This window comes from Canis lupus, chromosome 22, assembly GCF_048164855.1.
Source record: "Canis lupus baileyi chromosome 22, mCanLup2.hap1, whole genome shotgun sequence".
NCBI lineage: Eukaryota > Metazoa > Chordata > Mammalia > Carnivora > Canidae > Canis > Canis lupus.
In genome coordinates, this window is record NC_132859.1 from 33,533,874 (window position 1) to 33,551,769 (window position 17,896).

Sequence of the window (17,896 nt, forward strand, 5' to 3'; positions counted from 1 at the left end):
AGGCAAAAAAATTTCTCTAAATAAATCAAGATTAATCTCTTCTTGAATAGTACTGGAGACCTCCAGAATTATTCTAACCCTAATTTTTCTATGTGCCACGTTTCTGCATTGGTCATTCTAAGAATTCTCTTTGTGTCATTTTTTCCATAGCAGATTATGTTTTCCATGTTACAAGTGAGGTTTCATTTGCTATATTTCATTTAATTTAGATGTTCCCCAGGGACACAGAGAGATAACAGAAGTCTATTAATCTCATTGGCTGTTGGATATCCTCAAGGTTTAGGACTAGAATGTCTCCCTTTCTTGCCTAGATCTGCTTCTGAGGCCCCCTCATTGACATTCACTGACTCAGTTACTGTCTGCCCATTGCCCAGAGATTTTTATCTCCAGCCTCAGACTCTCTTCTGAACTCCTCTTTATATACCCAATGGTTATTTACATATGCACTGGCTTATTCGATACCTAATTTGTTATCCATAAGTGTTCGAATAAATGAACGAATCAGTTGGATGTTTCTAAATTTCACCGGAGGAGGTGGGGCAAGAGAAAGAACATTCTATGTACTCAAAATCCAGGGCCTAGCTCATCTTCTGACTGAAGTTATATCATTTTTATTTTTATTTTGAGGTTTGTTATTTCCACAGATTCAAAAATGTTTCCCTCCAAAACAGTTTTTCACTGTAGATTTTATGTGCTATGTTTTTCACTATTGAGCCCTTTCTGCTATGAAGTGAAACAAAATCTCATTGTGGCTTTAGATTTGCCTTTCCTCCTGCCATACTTCCAGCATCACTATCCATGGACTCTCTGAATACTTACAGACTCATGATATTTCACAACCTTCCAAATGAGAAATTGCCGTATAGTGAGACATGTAAAGCAATGAGTTGATGTACATAGGATTCACTAGTCTGACTATGCACTCTAATTTCCATATGGAAAATGTACCCTTTATAGATGGTGGCATAGTTTATTGAGAACTTTGATACAGCATCAGCTAGGAGAGACCACACATTAATGAGATTTGGGTGCTGTCTTGTAAGATGTATATGTATGAGGGTTTTTTTTTTTTTTTTCTTTCCTAGCTACATGTGGTCTTGAGAACCAAGTAATGTGAGGATGTGCCTGTTATTATTTTTTTTAATAAATCAATTGGAAAAACGTGCCTTCTTTCCCTATGACTAGCAGCTGCTGGTTTAGAAAGGAAGGCTTTTACCTACAAATTGCTTTCCTTGAATTGTAAGCTGAGACTGCCACTGGGCTGTTTTGGGTTTCTGTGGCCTTTGGGTGAAGAGGTCAAAGTGGGTTTCAGTGTTGGCTTTCACAATTGATGGTGTCAAGGAGATAGGGCTGCCAGTAGACTGTGGAGAAGAAGTGAGTGTGGTACTGGAGTGTTCCCTGTGATGGTCAGAGCCCTCAGAGATAGACCATCTCACCAGGTAAGGAACCCAGATCAGCTGACATCATAATAATTTGGAATGAGGACCAGCAGAAAGGAGTCATAAGTAGCAACCATTGCCAAGGGACTAGTGGTAAAAATGAGGATCACAACCCTATGATTTGTACCATACTCCCTTCCTTGCAGTAATTTGTGTATTTACTTAGGCTAACTTTTAAATTCATCTATTAAGTTAATTCTCTCCTTTTCCTATATGTTATTGTGCTGTATACGGTGTGTTGGAAATGGTTAACTATCTCGTTGAGTCCAAAGGAGAATATGGAGACAGGATCATGATAAAACTACAATAATTGATCTCAACTAGATTGGGATGTAGTAAATAATGAGATTTTAACCTTTCTTCCTTTGGGAAGTGTACATTTTTGGAAATAAGGGGTGATTCTGTTGTACCACCTAGTAGCAATGGTTTGGGATGGGAAGTAGTGGAGTGTGGAGGATATCTGTACTTTTTATTTGTTATTCAGCATCCAAACCCATGCTTCTATGTTTGGGATGTCTCCTTTTATGAGTCTTGGTAGGAGGCAGAGTCTATTTCTACTTAGAATCTTTTTCAAGTTTTTATTTAAATTCCATCTAGTTAACACTCAGTTTAGCATTAGTTTCAGGTATAGAATTTAGTGATTTATCACTTACAACATCCAGTGCTCAACACAAGTGCCTTCTTTAACCCCATCACCCATTCAACCCACCTCCCCACCCACATCCCCTCTACTAACCCTTATCTTATTTTCTATGGTTTAGGGTCTGTTTTCTGGTTTGCCTCTCTCTTTTTCCCCCTTATGTTCATCTGTTTTGTTTTTGAAATTCCACATATGAAACTGGACCACTTTCTTATACACAAAAAATAAATTCCAGCGATCCCTGGGTGGCGCAGCGGTTTGGCGCCTGCCTTTGGCCCAGGGCGCGATCCTGGAGACCCGGGATCGAATCCCACGTCGGGCTCCCGGTGCATGGAGCCTGCTTCTCCCTCTGCCTGTGTCTCTGCCTCTCTCTCTCTCTCTGTGACTATCATAAATAAATAAAAATTAAAAAAAAAAAGATTTAAAAAATAAATAAATAAATTCCAATGGATGAAAGACCTAAATGTGAAACCATCAAAATCCTAGAGGATAATATAGGCAGTAACTTTTTTGACATTGGTCATAGCTACTTCTTGCTAGACACATCTTCAGAGGTAAGAGAAACAAAAGCAAAACTATTGGGACTTTATCAAGATAAACAGCTTCTGCACAGCAAAGGAAATAATGAACAAACTAAAAGGCAACCCTTGGAATGGAATGGGAAAAGATATTTGCAAACAACATATATGATAAAGGGTTAGTATTCCAAAATCTATAAATAACTTATCAAACTCAATACCCAAAAAACGACTTATTTTTCCTTAGAATTAAAAAAGGCCTGATGCTCAGTTACACAGCATTCTTGGCAGCTGAAAAGCATTTACCTCACTTAGGCCAATCACATTTGTTTGGTGTACATTCGAGTCTGGTGGTAGAGATGTAAAGCCACTACCACCTGCAAAGAATACATTTTGCAGCCTGAGTAGTGTTCCATCTTTAAAGGCTACCATAGTACTTTTAGTGGAAGTAAAAGTGCTATTCCTTCTAGATGGATCTGTGCCAAGGTGTGGCACTGCCTGCCCTCATTTTCTGCTGTTTTCTGAGCTCACTTCCCTGGCCCTCATGACAATTCTGGAAGCTATCTAATATAGTTTTTTCAATAAATTGTTTTTCTGCTTACATCATTCAGGGTCACTTTCTGTTTCTTCCAGCTGAGAAGCCTGTGTTGTGTACTGAGGGTACCCACAAGCAGTGCATGAAAGAAACCTTCTCTGAGAGTTGAACATTCTAAACCCACACGGGTGTGGGATGTAGGTTATGTCTCCAAAGGATCCCTGGGATCCAACTCACTAAAAAACCTCCAGCAAGACTCCCTTAGTTGCGTATAAATACCATCTATAAACAGCTGTTTATCCTCCTTGGTGGAGTGAGGTTAATCCTGTGGTCATCTTGACTACATGATTCACAAGGACTGTCTCAATGTTCTGAATCATAGGAAACCTCAGGTGGTCTGTGAAGGCCCAGGAAATGTTTGTGGTATTTTCATCCTGATGTTGCAATACGGGTATGATCTACAAATTTTGCCTGCTGGCCTCAAAATGCTGAAAAGGCATTAACAAAAAGTTTTTAAAAAACAAATGAGTGAACTAAAGAGGGGGTCAGTAGAAGGAAGTGGGATCCAAAAATATGTGGTTGTTATTTCATTGACAAAGGTAAAAATGATTGAAAGGTGGGTAGGAGTTTTTTGATAGCTTAGAGTGGAAATCAACAAGGAGCTTATTATACAAAAAAGAAGAGAAAAGGCAAGTTTCCAAAACAACAACAAAAAAAAGGATGAATTTTTTTTTTTTCTGAGCAGTTTGTGAGATCATTAGCTAATCACAGGGCATAGCTAAAATGGACAATTTAAATTATCTAGTTGCTTATTAGAAAAAGAAAAGGTAGTATGCTTATCTTTTTTTCACTTAATAGGAAAATCATGTGACTATTCAGAATTCTCATGAGTAGGGAAGAACTACCAGAAAAATGTAACCATGGGAGGCAAATCAGATAACAGAGGTGAAAATGAGGAGTGTTTATGATCTGAAGAAGATGAACGAAAGCAATTTTAGATTGAATTGAACCTTGAGGTTACAGAAGTTCTAGCATTGAAAGGAGAATTTTGTAGCATAGCCAAAGAGAAAAGCCCAGAACTTTATATGTAAAGATATATTGTGAAATACTATATAAAGGTATTTTCACCAAAGCAAGACTCTTTTTGGCTGCGGAAATGCAGAAGGTAATTACTATGGATGAGCATAATACTTTATGAGAGTGCTTTATAATACTTTCAAAATCACTTATAAAATAATTTACAGTTTCCAGGATTAAGGTTGTTCTGTGATTCAGTAAGCAAAGTTTTGAAATTTTCCAGGTCTAGATTCAAATCCTGACTCTGTCCCTGTATATTTGCTGGGGCTACCAGAACAAAGTGCCACGGTGGCAAGGTGGCAAACAACAGAAATCTACTTCTCACAGTTCTGGAGGCTGGGAATCTGAGATTTAAGTGTTGGTTGACAGGGTTGGGTCATTCTGAGGGCCATGAGAGAGGTTCTGTTCCAGGCCTTTCTCCTTGGCTTGTAGATGGCTGTGTTCCCCCCATGTCTTCACATCGTCTTCTGTTTGCATGACTGTGTCCAAATTTCCTCTTCTTATTAGGACACCAGTCTGACTGGATTAGGACTCCCATAATGACTTCATTTTAATTGAATTACCTTTTTAAAAACCCTACCTCTAAATAGCAGTCACATTCTGAGATGGAATTAGGGAGGTAGGACTTTGACATACACATTTTAGAGGAGACACAATTCAGCCTGTAACAGCCACTTACTATCTTACTATGCTTTCTTAGATAAGTCAATTCTTCTGAGACATTTTCCTTATCTTTAAAATGGGGGCAATTGTAAGATGAGAGGTGAAGCACCAACAGCCAAAGCTGGCACATAACAAGAATTAAGGATTTTTTTTAAGTCAACAGATATTATTGCAATTGTTGTGATAAAGTACAGCATGAGCACAGAAAAGGAAACCCTCAAAATTAAAAAATTCCATTACTCCAGCCTGTCAGTGAGTTCAGAAAGATCTCTGTGCTCCACAGAACTCTTCTCTGACCCTCCCAGTCAGGGGTGTCTCTGAACACACATCAGCATCTTTCTCCTCTTTCCTGACCCACACAGTTTGTCAGTATCTCTTACTTAGCCAAGAAAATAGGCAGCTGGCTAGGAAAAAAAAAATCTAGTTTCCTGCTCAGATACTATTTCAGGTGAAAAAAACAAACAAAAAAAAGGAACTAAAAAAGGAGAGTTAGAATATATTAGATTTTTTGGATACCTGCAACCTACTTTTCTAATCGCTTTTAAACCAGCTTTCAGATGGTCTGGCCTGTTGGAGGTGAAGCTGAGAGAAGCCAGCAGAGGGCAGCAAAGTGCCAGGTAATCAGGCCTGTAGAGCCACTCTAAGGTACAGGAGGTGTGGGGGCCATCCTGGCAGGTGGGTGTCCCTCTAGGGTAGTGGTTCACAAATTTTGTTGTATTAGAGCCACCCAGGGAGCTTTAACACATTCTGATATCTCAGGTAAGTCCAGACTGACCAATTAAATCAGAATTTCTGGGGCCTGAAATCAAGCATTGGTATTCTTTGAAGGACTTTAGTTGTCCTAAGGTGTAGCCAAGTGTAGCTAAGTTTCAGAATTACCCATTAGCTTTGGTAGAGCTAAAGAGGTAGAGCTAGAAATTGTACTGAAAGGAATGTTGGGGCATAGGTGCCAGTCCATTAGAAGGCCAAAGGGCCAAATTTGGGATTTGAGAAAAGATGGGGACAGAGATGAGTAAAAACCAGCCAGGGTCATTACTCAGATTATAGTCCTCATCCTAGGGAAGTGGGTTTTGACAGTTTCTAAATTGTGGCCAAATCACAAGGTATTAGTAGTGCTTTGAAGGTAGACATTCAAATACATTGGAATTGTTGGAGTTGCTAATAACGAGATAACATTCAATAGGGTTACTTGATGAAATATGGCAAATGCAAAATGGAAACAGACCAAGTTAATAAGAATACGTTGAAAGAAACAGAGATGAATGTTACCCACCAAACAGGAGAAGGCAGGAAGTAGTAAGAAATTCCTACCCGGAGCCCTACATGAGTGACCAAGGAACCCTCCCTGCTGACTAGGTCCAGGCTCACGTTTGGCATGTAAATCACTTGTATGAAGGAGAAATGTAAAGAAGGTTCAAAGCAGTACTGTGAACCCTGAGGTCTAAAGAAAGTACGAAGGGAAATTGGTAAAGAGTTTTTGTGGGAGGAGAATTTATAGATCATAGAATTAATAGAATACAGAGGGAGGAAAAACCCTGACTTTATTCACATATGTTCTGCTCTTGATATGAGTCAGAATATGGACCAGGGGAGTTTAACATGTATATAAGGAAAGACAATTGTGACAATTACATCTCTTTGTTCAAAGTGTGATTGCTACTTGAGTAGGTAGTTTGAGGTGGAGGTGGTGAGAACCTGTTTGTCAACCACTTGAAGAAAATGATTTTGTGTGTGTGTGTGTGTGTATGTGTGTGTGTGTGTGTGCATGCTATGACTTAAGTAACATCAGCCTTTTCAAACTGCGTTATCCTAGAATTTTAATAATCAGCTTTGAAATCCTGACAGAACACAAACGTGTTTCCTTAAACAGTGACTCTCAAAATCAGTGTGCATCAGGATTGTCAGAAAACAGCTGGGGGCAACCCCGGGGTGGTTCAGCGGTTTAGCTGCTGCCTCTAGCCCAGAGCATGATCCTGGAGACCTGGATGGAGTCCCACATTGGGCTCCCGGCATGGAGCCTGCTTCTTCCTCTGCCTGTGTCTCTGCCTCTCTCTCTGTGTGTCTCTCATGAATAAATAAATAAAATCTTAAAAAAAATAATAAAGAATGCTCACCTTTACTTAGCTCTGTGATTTCAACTTTGTATAGGGAGTCATCTTGGAGAGTGTTAAAAATACTCCACCCCAGAGAGTATGTTATGCTTGACCTGGCAAGTGGTCTGGGCATCAGCATTTTTAAATCCACAGGCGTTCAAATTGGCAGGATTGAGAGCCATGAGCTAGTGCGTCAGCATCCCCCTCTAGTTGGTCTTGTGTCTCTGGATAGTCTCAGAATTTAGGCAGTCAAGACAATTAATAATCCCAGTTGACATTTTGTCAAGTGCTTTGTATGGGTCTGCATAGTTGGAAGCTTTTCATGTGGATTATCTCATTTAAACCTCACAACAAGAAATGTATTATCTGTTACCCCTACAGGAACAGTGTTTAGGGCTTATGGCTCTGCAACAAATTATAAAAATGGTTGAGACTTGGCAAAAATATATTGGTCCAAAACACAAAAGGAAAACTGCAAAAGTGAAATTAATATTAACCATTTTTAAAACGTTTTATTTATTTATTCATGAGAGACACACAGAGAGAGGCAGAGACCTAGGCAGAGGGAGCCTGCTTCTATGGCAGGGAGCCTGATGCAGGACTTGATCCCAAGGCTCCAGGATCACGACCTGAGCCAAAGGCAGATGCTCAACCACTGAGCCGCATAGGTACCCCAATATTAACCATTTTTTAGTAAAAGAGTACAATTCTCTTGAATATTTTTAAAACAATGTCTTGTATTTAATAAGGTGTATAAGTGTCTTCTAAATATGCTTATTATTTTGTAAGGTAGGACTTGTAAAATACCTAGTGCCTATAAATGTCTGCAAATGGCCCTGCTCACCATAACTTGACACAATAGATATTAACTCTATAGATGGGAAATTTGAGGCACAACAGATTTAAATGGCTGATTTAAGTCACACAGTCAAGTAAGGGATAAAAAAAAATAGTTTAAAGCAGAGTCTCTGTGAGTCATTGAAATGACATGTATTGTATATATACACACATCTCCCATACACACATGACTTTTGAAAAAATTCCCCAAGGGAGTTGTAAAGAAATTTCGATTTGAGCCTTTTAAATCCCTTTCAGAGAATCTAGGGATCCCTAATCCATTTAGTCTGAGTTCAACAGGGCAGCCACTTAGGGGGTTCCTTGGAGACTGTGTGGGAAAGGCACCCCAGGCATAGACACCACTGCAGTCCTGCATCAGGGCCGCTAATTCATGCATCATGATTAGAGCACAGGTCTCATTAAATATTTCTCGAAAAGAAGAGAAAGTTAAAAAAGTATTCAGAAGACATACTTGGTTCACTTTAAAACCGTATGCTCTTGTCATTAGGTAGTACTTGATGCCTTTCATTTTAAAATAGAAGTGGGGTGCCTGAGTGGGTCACTCAGTTAAGTGTCTGACTCGTGATCTCAGCGTAGGTCTTGATCTCATAGTCTGAGTTCAAGCTCCATGGTGGGCTCCACACCCAGTGTGGAGCCTGCCTACTTACTTACTTAATTAATAAAAAATAAAGATAGAAATAAATAGAAATAAAAAAGATATGGAGACTGAACCCCAGTGACTGTCCCTCACTGCACCAGTTAATGGTGGAACCAAGGCTGGAGTGCAGACACCAAAAGTCCCCAGGACTAGCAGGTATTTTACTGGCATTTTCCACAAGCCAAATTTCAGTTAAGAAATGTGTCATGTTTCCACTATAAAGGCCTTTGCAAAATGCCCTGAACTCTTGACTTACTGTCAGAGACTTCCTATGTCTTCACAATAGGTAGAGAGAAGGAGATACTAGGCTGACAGCTTGGCAGACAAATGATTAAAAAATTGTCACACTCTAGCATGGAAGCTGATCAGCTCTTAGAGTTTGGAATTTTTTCTCCTCTCCTGCCATCTGCTGGTGCTTCTGAGACACATTTTCATTCATCTGTCTTTGATCCCAAGTCATTCCTATAATACTTGTTTAGTTGTCGAGGTCATTACTGATCAAATCATCAAGTCACATTCTTAGGAAATTCAAAAATGTTTATTTGATGTTCAGGACAAAGCTATGACTTATGATTCATTTTTATACCAGAATATTTTATTTCTGCTAAATATTTTGCTCTTCAAATTTGAGCTGATTATGTGACAATGTCAAATCATGTGACTGTGAATATATATATACATCTACACTTTAAAGAGAAGGGAAAATAAAGACATGCAATTCTATTACATTGGATATTTACTTAAACATATTAAGCACTAGTTGTCGTGGTATCAAATATTGATGGAAAAAAATGCTGTTTAAAAAATTTCCCTTTGAAATTGTAGGGGCCCTAAGGCAGGCTGCCCCAAGCCATACCACTTAGTCATGAAGATCATTTCAGAGGAAGACAAACCATGAGAGACTCCTAACTCTGAGAAACAAAGGGTTGCGGAAGGGGAGGAGTGTGGGAGGTTGGGGTAACTGGGTGATGGGCACTAAGGGGGGCACTTGATGGGATGAGTACTAGGTGTTATATGTTGGCAAATTGAGTTTAAATAAACATTTTTTTAAAAAAGATTATTTCAAGCTAAAATAACGAGGCCCAAAACACTGGGAAGAAACTTTCATCTTCCCCCTAATGGTTTAAAATAATTTAGATAGAGCACCTGCTCCAGAAAATGGTCACCACAAATAACTACAATATAAGGTGAACTTGGTGTGGTAGGCCCAGAGGAATTTAGCAAAGTGTTTGTTAAAATTCCTCTCTCTGTCCCATTGTTTCTGAATGGCCTTGGCAAACATTTGTTGGCCAATCATATCGTCTTTTTCATCTTCCTGAATTGCTTTCCTTTCTTTTGAAGTAGTAGACTCCTACTCCCTTCTCCTTAGTTTGAGATGACATATAAACCTCAGTTTGCCTGTCTTTGAAATCTCATGTCTGTGTGGTTTCCTGGTAAGTATGTAATTAAATTTGATTTTCTCCTGTTAATCTATTTCATGTCAATTTAATTCTTAGACCAGCCAGAAGAATCTTGAAGGGTAGAGTAAAAATTTTCCTTCCCAACAGAATGAATCCTTGACCCTAGCTATTGTTGCTGGATTTCTGGCATTAGGTTGTTGCCACTCTTATACCTGGAGTTAATGAAAATCCATTCGGGTTCACTCACATTGTTAAAAATTAAATCCATTTCTCAAGTTATCTGAGATTTTTTTTGCCCTTCCAACAGTCATGGAGATTTTATATAAAATCCCAGATCTCCAACATCTCTGAGGAAATTAAAAAATCTGGCTAACTTTGGCCTACTCCTGCAGTTGCCAACTTTCTGTAACCTGCTGTATCTATCTATTGGGCTTCCATTTTAGGATTTTGGAGAGGGGTCATCAGTATTCCTCATTAAACTCCAGATTAACAAATGCTTCCCCTCTGGCATCCCAATCAAGTCCACCAAGTAGTAGAGAAAATCTTCATCATAGAAAAATCAAACCCCAAATTATAATGAATGAGTAAAAAGGCTGAAAGAGACTCCAAATCATCATAGCCAATCTTCAAGTGAAACCAACAATTAAAAAAAATAAAGAACAGAAAAATAAAATGCATACTTTGGAAGAATTAACTGAATATTTTTATTTACCAAATGTCAACATGTAATTAATTTGTGTTTTTTCTCGATTCACAGTGGCAACCAATACACACAAGAAGCCTGAACATGATTTGTTTATTAAGGAATATGATGAACATTAAATGCTTGAAAATTAGGTTGAAAATTGTTAGTTGAAAAAATATTTTGAAATATTGATACCACTAGTTAAAAATTTGTTGAAATGCTTGACAATTATTTGTCTGCTAAAATAAAACTAAACATGATTTATTGATTAAATGACAATACTAAATGCTTGAAAATGATTGGTTTTACCTTATATGTACTATTTTTATCTACTCTAAATTTCCAGCTTGCTCTCTCAGTCCCATTTATATAGATAGAATGAAAAAATGAAATATCTGAAAGTCTTTTGTGAAATTATATTAATTAATTGGTACCAGTATGCTCGTTGTGCTAATGTACAATATACTTTTTGTAATGCCTTATTCCAAAGCTTCTTGTTTCTTAAGGAAAAGATATTTCTTCACATTTACAGCCAGGCTACTATTGTTCTCCTTCTCACTGTAATATAATTTTAGAATGAGAAACACCACATAGAAAAAAAAAAAGAGTGAGAGAGAAAGAAAATTCATTTACCCTATGACACGACTGCAGGAACAGAACATGGGCTTGATTTGCTCAAGATCAGACCTAGGAAAATGAATGAGATGAAGTCCCAGATTTCTGGCCTCTATGTCCTGTACCCTGCCCTTTGTAATTTAAAAGAACTCCAGGCATAATCAACAAATTGCAAATATAAAATGAAATCAACATTTTATAATAGTACTTCCCAAACTGATCAGTTTTCTCATGAAGTCCCTTGAGTGGACACATTTTGCTGTGATTCATAAACTGGTTCAGTGACATAACAGCATTGGCAGGTTAGGAAAATGGCAGAAACACAGCTCCACATGAATTCTCCTCTATAAGGGTGATTACAAAATTGCATACCCTTGATGTCTTTGTCAGTACTCTACCAGATGCAGAAATCCAGATACCTACCTGATAAATTCCCAAAGGGGTTGTAGCCTCTTAGATCACCCAGAGAAGGCACCAGACTGAAAGCATATACTAAGTGGAACATTCTTGAACCCATGGCAAGGAGTCTGGGACGGGGAACTTACGTGGCTCTGAGACCCCAATATGATCCACGGCTTTGCAGACAAAAGATGATACGGTACATGAGGTATTTTTTCAGTTTTTAATTTTTTTTTATTTTAGAATTGTGGGGTTTTTTGTTTGTTTTTTGTCTTTTGGCTGGAACAGTTTCAGGCAAGGATGTTCCAAGTTTTTGGGCTGTGGATGAGATCAAGGACAGTGTAAGCTTCACCAAAGCTTCCTACGCTTGGTTCCTATAGGTATTTTTGACACCATGTTCAGAAATCATGTTTTAAAAAATAAAACACCAAGTCACTTGCCCGCTTTCTAATCAGCTTATTGTTTTTCAGCAGATAACTTTAGCTTTTAGATGTGAATTCAATGTATTTGAGAATATAAAGTAATCCTTTAGAAAATACACATAGCTCAGTCAAGAGTACATTTGCTCATAAAAACTTCTGGCTCTTCAATAAGCACTGAACCAGAGATAGGTATATTCTCAGTGCATGTCACTAAAAATACTCATATAAAACCCCCTCCAGCCATTCAAGTTTAGACCTGTGTACAATATGGCTTTTGTTCAGCAGTTTTATTTTAATCTGAATGTGCAAAGACTTTCAGCAATTGTTCTTTATGGGCCTACATGCCACATAATGTTGACAAGCGAGCATTTTATTGATGCGTAAAAGCCTTTCTCGTCAAACGAGTAGGCATAGCTATCTATTTTTCCTCTTAATATGAATATGAATCTTATGCTTCCTGGTGCAGGTGTTTTGGAGCCCTAGAGAGGGGTGGATTATCTTGTGTCTTCTAGAAAATGTACCCAGTTTGATGCTGTAGCTAACCTTCTGCAGAGTCCCACATTTGTTGCAAGATTACATTCATCCTCATGCCTTTTAATTCCCCACCTCTACCCTCTCCCTTCCTTTTTTATCAAAACCATCTCTTGTTTAGGGACAATTGGGTTTTACTGCCCTAGATCTAGACACACTCAAAGGACTCTGGTGGAGGCCCACTGTGACCAACCAGCATACTAGAGAGGACATGTGTAGGTACTCTAGTTAACAGCCCAGCTCAATACCAGCCAATAGCCAGAATAAACTTCCAGTCCTGTGAGTGTGCCATCTTGGATTTCCAGCTTAATCAAGCCCTAAAGTGACTCCAGTTTCAGCAGTTATCTGACTGCAATCTCAAGTGAGATTTGCTCAACTCAGCATTTTGCCCAGAAAGAATTTTGTAGGGCTCCCAGAGAGAATTTTGGACAGGATAGTTATTAAAAAATTGGAGAAGGACCCAGGGAGAGCTTCTGTTAGTGGTAGGAATATTTGTATCATATAAACCTGTAGTAATCTCAGACATAGCTTTTACATTTCTGTCTTTCTAGATAAAATCAGTGGGACTCTCTCATCCCTCTATCTTTTCTCTCTACCTCTTTTTTCTTCACATGTAATCTCTATCGGTGTGTCTGTTGCCATTTTGTGACAGGTTTGTGTGTGTGTGTGTGTTTTGTTTTAGTTTTTTTTTTTTTAAAGAGGCCTCACTCTCACTGAATTGTCATGTGAATGTTTGCAGTTTCTCTCTCTGTCCCTGAACAACCTTGGAACTGATGCCATTTTTTCTCTCTGCAATTCTCTTTCGTTTGCCTTCTTTGCTGAGTTCAAATCTATCCCATTTCTTCTTGCTGTTCAGTGATCTTTTTTCTTCTCCTAATTCTTTGCCAAGCTTATTTTTCTTTCTTCTAAATGCTACCAGTCCCCATCCACCCCCTGGTATAAGCTACATTATAAGCAATTATGGACATTTTCTTTAGAACAAATTTACAGAATGATAATTATGGAGAAAATCTGAGAAAAGGGAAAGAACTTACAGTTATTTAGTCTGGAGAAAGTATTGTTTAGAGAGTTTCACATATGTGAACTAGAAAAGCAATAGAATTTAGTTATGTAATGAGAGGATGTGGCTAAGCGTGGATAAGACATGGGAGGTGATTAATCCCACCAGGAAGGCTTCTTCAGGTTCCCTACAGTTGGATGGAAGTCTTCTCTTTGTTCTTCATATGTCTTATAATGTGTCTTGTTTATCCTCACTTTGGAAATCTCAATTTAAAGTTACTGTGTCTACAGTAGGCCTTCTTCCTTAAAAAAAAAAAATCTTTGCAATCTGTTTCCCTCATAGCACTGATTGCAATTTTGTAAGCACTGCAATTTAAAAACTTCTGTGGTTTCATAATTACTGTTGTTTATTTGGTTACTTATGGGCTTTCTCTCCCACTGGAATGCAAGCTCCTTGCAGAGGTGGGACACCTCTGCTATCATTGATGCTGATTCACACACATCAAGGATAGTATCAGGCATACATAGTAGGTGCTCAATGAAGATTCATCAACCAAACGTTAAACCATTGTAACATCCTCAAAGCTGCAGTAATGGTACATGCTATTGCTGCAGAAATTGAAGGTATAATAATGCCAGACCACTAGAGTTATATCGCTGGTATTATTTAGATAAACATGGAAAAGATTATCGTAGGTAAGTTTATCAAGAATACAGAGCTTGGCTATGATGATTTCCCCTACTGGGTTTCTTCTTTCTCATTTATAGACACACTAGAAATATTGGAAATTTAATAAAGATAACTTTTTAAAATATAGATAACTCTCAAAGCCTTCCTTCTTGCCCCCACAAAAAGCCTTTATGATCCCGAGAAATGGATTGAGTTTGCATGTATTTGGGTGTATTTAGGATGTCATGATAGGCAGGGGGCGGCAAGGAGTTGGGAGGAACAATTTTTAGATGATGCAACTTTCTAGCATCCATCATTTACCACACATTGAATACTAACCTCTCTGTCGATGCATATTATCATATTGAGGAAGTGATTTGGGTTTCAAAAGGAGGAAGGGTGAATGTTTTAAGCAAGTGTGCCTGACTCCATTTTTTACTCCGATTTTACCGGAAGTGGGATCAATGCCATGTGAATGGATTCCAAAAATGCAAAACTATGGAGTGGAGAGAGCAGGAGAATAAATGACCTGGAGGCTGTCAGTCTGGAGTTCATTTGCTCTTGTGCCACCCACCAAATCAGTGACCTCATTCAACCATTATAAGGCTCATGTTTTTTACCTTTATTTTTTAAATTAATTTTTAAAAATAACACATCTTAATTGAAAGGTTTTTTGGTGCAAAATACCACCACACTGTATGAAGCTGATATATGCCATTTGCCTGATGAATAACCCAAGAAATCCTGAAATCCTAAGATTCTGTGATTATTATGAACCAAATACAAGCATTTACCCTAAAGTTTTACATACAGCTTGTTATTTCCCTTAAATTAGTAAGCTATGGATAGCATGAAATATAAGGATAGATGAACTCCCCAATTATTTTATTCCCTTTTTACTTTCATTTGAGGTGTAGTTTACATGCAATAAAAGTGCACAGATCTTAGGTTTATAGCTTGATGAATTATTTTCTAATGTGTAAATCCAGGTAACCACGACACATATCAAAATAATTTCCTGCACCACAGATGGCTCCCTCAAGCCCCTCTCAGTCAATACTTCCCTCCAAAAATAACCACTATTGAGGTGCCTGGGGGGCTCAGTCTGTTAAATATCTAACTCTTAATTTCAGCTCAGGTCATGATCTCAGGGGGTTGTGAGATTGAGCCCTGTGTTGGGCTCCACTCTTATTGTGGAGTCTGCTTAAGATTCTCTTTATCCTCTCCCTCAGCCCCTCCCTACTCAAACTCTCTAAAAAAATAGAAAAGAAAAAGCACATCTACTCCACTGAAATATTTTATTGGATTTTAAATTTCACATAAATGGAATAATACTGTCTGTTTCATCATAACATATCTATGAAATTTATCCATGTTTTTATATGATTAATGACATTATTTTAAAGAGCAGTCTTGAACTCATCAAGGAAAGAGTCATTTTCAGAAATACAAATTATTCTCATCCTCTCTCAAAATTATTTATCCATTTAGTTTTCCCCAAATATATGCTACATGAATTCACTGTCCTTCATGTCCTCTCTGAATAATCTAATTCTTTCTTTACATCTGTGCTCCACTCCTCTTCATTTCTGCCATTTGGATAACCTGCCCATCATATCTAATTACGTAATCGAAGTCTGACTCCATTTTTTGGAGTGCTATCAGATAAACAGTGATGCTTCAGATTTTAGCAGTCAAGCATAAAAGATACAGTGGACTGATATTTTCACAAGTCCAGTGGCCAGGGCTTCCTGGTATCTCAAGGGTGATTCATTTATTTCTGCATTGCTGGTTTCATCATTCAGTTTGGTTTATCTAGGAGGAACAGTGTATTAAACATACCTCAGGATCAGATTTTGGAGTATTTTTACTTTAATTACTTACAATTAAGTAATTGTAAGAAGAAAGGTATGAGAAAGCCAAAAATACAGGAGAACTAAATTTAACTGCTTTATAACATATTGAACGTGACCCTTATTATATTAAAGACCTGGCACTAATCTGGGCCTGGGTATTGGGCTTGATGTTATTAATTATTCAAATTATACTACCAGTTATTTCTATACTAAGCAAGACCTTTCTGATTATATATTAGCAGCTTACAAGTTTTACATTGACAAATATACAGCTCATTGCAAATTAATGTATCAGTATGGCAATTGTAAATAATAATCTTTCAGAGCCTTGCCAAGTTGAGTCCATATCCTTGGTCAGCACAAACCTTGTTGCACTGGAGTTTCCAAGTCTGGTAGGCTGAAGGTCTATCACCAAGATAAAGGTGTGCAGTTAACTTTTTTCCAGGTAACATTTTGAGGATGCTGTGCTGCATTGCCTATCAGAACTGAAAGATTTATTCACCCAGCTGTTGGGGGCAGAGGGATTGTCTGCTGTTACTTTTCTTTCTTTTGGAATTGTCTCTGCTGAGGAGTCAACTTGTCTAAGACCTTGTTCTTTCCTAGGGCAGCTCACATGCAGTGACTGGACATTGTAGAACAATGTTGTCTTGTCCTATTTGGGGGTAGCTCTGAAGAGCCATCTATTTACAGAGTTCCCCATGGAGTCAGCTGTGGGCTTTCTTGAGACTGCATCACAGCTCAGTTTCTCTGGCACAATCCTTCTTCTTCTGCTTTCCATACTTGTTGATCCCAAGAGCACTTCCTAACAGATGTCTTGTATACCATATCAGATCTATTTCTGGAGAATTTTAAACTTCAACTCATCCCTTCTACAATGGACTGAATTGTGTTTCCTCCAAAATTCATCTGTTGAAGCCCTAACCTTCAATGTGACTATAGTTGGAGATAGGGCTTTTAACAAATATTGTGGTTAAATGAGGTCACAAGAGTGGGATCCCAATGCTATATGATTTGACCTTCTAAGAAGAGGAAGAGAGAGAGAGAGAGAAATCCCAAGAAAGGCCATAAGTATCAACAAAAAAGCAGCTATCTACAATCTAGAATAAGGGTTCTTGCCAGAACCCAACCATGCTGGTGCTCTGATCTCACACTTTCAGTCTCCAGAATTGTAAGAAAATAAATTTCTGTTGTTCAAGACCCCCTAGTGCATGGTATTTTGTTACAGTAGTCCAAGCTAACAAATATACCCTCTGTCTGATTTCATGTCTTCTAACTTTGAGAGCAATTAAAAATCATGTTCTTAGAGCTTTGTTACTTGTTAATAAGCAAGCTATTTATTGAAACTTAATATACATACAGAAAAGCACACAAATCATTAGAATACACTTCAATGATTTTTTTTAAAAAGGAACACAGCCATAAAACTAGCACATAGACCAAGAGATACATCATTCTTTCATTCCTAATATTGGTAATTTGTATTCTCCTTATTCCTAGGTAGTGGCTTATTAATTTTTTTTCATTTCTTAGAAGAACCAAGTCTTGACTCTGTTAATTTGTCCTGTTGTCTCTTTTTTATTTCATTTAATTATACTATTTTCTTTACCATTTTCTTCTACTTTAGGTATACTTCACTCTTCTTTTTTTGTAGCTCCTTAAGGTAGAACTTCACATCATTGATTTTAGATTTAAAATAAACATTCATGGGGATCCCTGGGTGGCTCAGGGGCTCAGCACCTGCCTTTGGCCCGTGGCGTGGTCCTGGAGTCCCAGGATCGAGTTCCGCGTCAGGCTCCCGGCATGGAGCCTGCTTCTCCCTCTGCTTGTCTCTCTCTCTCTGTCTATCATGAATAAATAAA

The 17,896-nt window shown here is 38.1% G+C and overlaps 2 long non-coding RNA genes across 5 annotated transcripts in view; both read left to right on the forward strand.

The window, feature by feature from the left end:
* Positions 1-17,896, forward strand: part of LOC140614473 (uncharacterized) — a 151,362-nt gene that overhangs the window by 2,919 nt on the left and 130,547 nt on the right. The gene's annotated exons all lie outside the window — the stretch shown is intronic.
* Positions 1,483-10,793, forward strand: LOC140614474 (uncharacterized). 2 transcript variants are annotated; one of them, XR_012015327.1, is made up of 3 exons: positions 1,483-1,532; positions 5,423-5,489; positions 10,618-10,793. It is a non-coding gene; the product is annotated as an uncharacterized lncRNA (long non-coding RNA). The 2 variants fall into 2 exon arrangements; XR_012015328.1 differs by lacking the exon at positions 1,483-1,532 and adding an exon at positions 2,611-2,775.